Below are 2,832 nucleotides of genomic sequence, written 5' to 3'. Positions count from 1 at the left end.
TAGCAAGACGCTCGGAAAAACTTGGATGCACAGCTGCGACATAAACGCGTAGTTAAGAAGGATTATGAGTAAGTGAGCTAAGCCAGTGAAAGGACTAGTATTGGATGGAAGGTTATGGAAATGTTGAAAACAAATGATGATATAGACATAAATGAAAGAAGAACTCAAGATAAGAAGAATTCTAGATATGTTATAAGAAAAGTCGGGAATAGAAAAACAAGGAGTAAGGTATAATCGAAGACTTCATTAAGGACGTGGTGAATCTCGATGTCCCCATTAACTTGCAGTGTTATATCCCGTATTTTGCACATTCGGATAATTTGAGGTAATTGTGACTAGTAAGAGATAAGACAATATTTTTGATCTTATTTAATACATAAGTTGTTCATGGAAATATTGATGCGGAAATATTGAGGAAGGCTAAGGGCAAAATTGGAAATTTGGAAAATAGTTTCATGACTCACAAAAATTGGACATGAAATAATTGGGCTTGGAAAAACAAAAAAAATAGAAAATAGCCCAAGTGTGGCCGGCCAAGGTATGGGCCAAGGCCCACTTGGGAATTTAAATCCAAGAAATAAAAAGAGAGGGCCATATCATTATCACCTCATTTCAAGAACTTTCAAGAAAAAGAATTGAGAGAGAAAAAAAAAAGAGGGCCTTTCGGCCAAGAACAAGAATAGGAAAGCAAAATTTGAATCCATCCATCTTGATCCAAAAAATATACTCTCCTAGTATTTCCACTAATTCAAAGACCCTCTTTAACGTGGTATAACTATTGAAGCAAGAAAACTACTCTTGGTGGCAAGTTCAAAAATTCTAGTCAAGTGGAAAGTTGAGGAAAAAGGTAGGAATTCATATTCTTTTATATGTTATGTAAGGTTTATATATGTTGTAGTAAGTAGAATTGAATGAAAATCATGGAAATAGTGTCTGTTGTGTGTGGCCGTGTGGGTGTGTGTGTGTAGCCGTGTGGGTGTGTGTGTTGTATGGTGGAGAAGAGATGAATTAATTTACTTAGTATGTTAGTTGTGTTGTTGTGGACTTTATGATGCAAATGAAAGTTTAAGGGTTCAAGTTGGCATTGAAATTGGTTGTGGGTTGTTGTAGGAACTAATGTGATTTTAATATGGTTTTATGTAATTATGCAAATGGAGTTGCTAAAGTGTGAATTGTTGGTATAGTTCATGAATTTGGAAGAAGAAAATGTATTGTTGTTGTTGTTGTTGAATTTGAAAGGTTTCGGGTAGTATGTTGGTTTGGCCGTTTGGAATGTAAGGCGGATTGTTGAAGCGTTCGTGAATATTGTTTGAATGGTGGCGGGTTAGTACTTGCATATGTAGGCGATTATGAATTGAACGTAGATGGAAAGTCGTCAAAGTTTGTAGAAAGAAGTTGCTAATGCTAGTATGCGTTTTGAGTCTATTGTGGATATTGTTAGAATAATTGTTGGTATGCTGCCGAAATTTCTATAAATAAAGTGTTGGTTTAGAATTGGACTCTTAAGCGTTTATGGCTAATGTTTGGTATGTACGAATATTGTTGTAGATCTTGCAAGCCAAAGACTCAAATTCGGATTTGCGTAGAAAGCGGGCAAGGTATGTAAGGCTTACCTTTTCTTTCTTTTGGCATGATCTTTGTGAAACGAACATACGACGTGTATATGATTCCAAAGAAACTCCTATTCTTAGAGCCACTAGGATGGCTAATGTTCTTGATTTCCATAAGTTGTTTCATGTTGTTTTGATGCCTATCTATGATGTCCAAAGTTCGGTTGATATGTTTCCTAATGGAATTCGAAAGATAGTTGATATGACTAATGTCTTAGTTTTCCAAATGATAGCACGTTTGATCATCCCATTGAGTCTTTGAAACATTTTGATACGTACATATGGTTCCAAAAGCTCTATTTGATTTGATCCATAATGATATCCGAAAGATACTTGATATGATTGTTGCTTCCATTTTCCAAAAACGGCTTCTGAAACGTTCGTAAGAGGTTCTGTACTTCAAACGCTCCTAAATTTCTTATACTAAATCCGATTGACCCGAAACTTGTTTCTGAGCCTTCAGGGGTCGGTGAGTATACTTGTCCATCGAGTCTTAAAATTGATTTATATGCATGTGGTTCTCACTACTCCGCTAGTGCTTGCTACTATTATATCATCCGCCGAGACTCGGGCCGGTTATGTCATTGTGTGCACTATGTTATACTCGCCACTAACATGTTATGTTATATATGGATCGGAGCCGACGCCTCGGCAACATGATATGTTCTGTTTTCTGTATATATATGAACAAGATATGTTTTTCAAAAGAACTATTACTATGGATATGTATATTTTATATGTATGGATCGGACTGCATGTTCCGCAGCAATATAATATATGATATATGTATATGGATCGGGCTACACGTTCCGCAGCAGTATATATTATATATATGGATCGGGTCGAACGTTCCTCGGCAGTATATATATTATATTTATGGATCAGGCCTAACGTCGGCAGTATATATTATATATATGGATCGGGCCAAATGTTCCTTGGCAGTATATATTATATTTATGGATCGGGCCGAACGTTCCTCGGCAGTATATATTATATTTATGGATCGGGCCGAACGTTCCTCGACAGTATATGTTATGTATATATATATGGATCGGGCCGTACGTTCCTCGGCACTATCATATTCGTATGGATCGGTTACATGTATATGTATATGGAGACATATGATGTGAGCACGGATGCTCTTTGTTTGGAAAGTAAGTATGTTGGTACTCTTGATGATTCACTCATTTTTCGGAACTTTTCTGACACATGACATCGGTAA

The sequence above is a fragment of the Lycium barbarum genome, chromosome 9, assembly GCF_019175385.1.
Source record: "Lycium barbarum isolate Lr01 chromosome 9, ASM1917538v2, whole genome shotgun sequence".
NCBI classification, from domain to species: domain Eukaryota; kingdom Viridiplantae; phylum Streptophyta; class Magnoliopsida; order Solanales; family Solanaceae; genus Lycium; species Lycium barbarum.
This window is presented reverse-complemented; position numbering follows the sequence as displayed.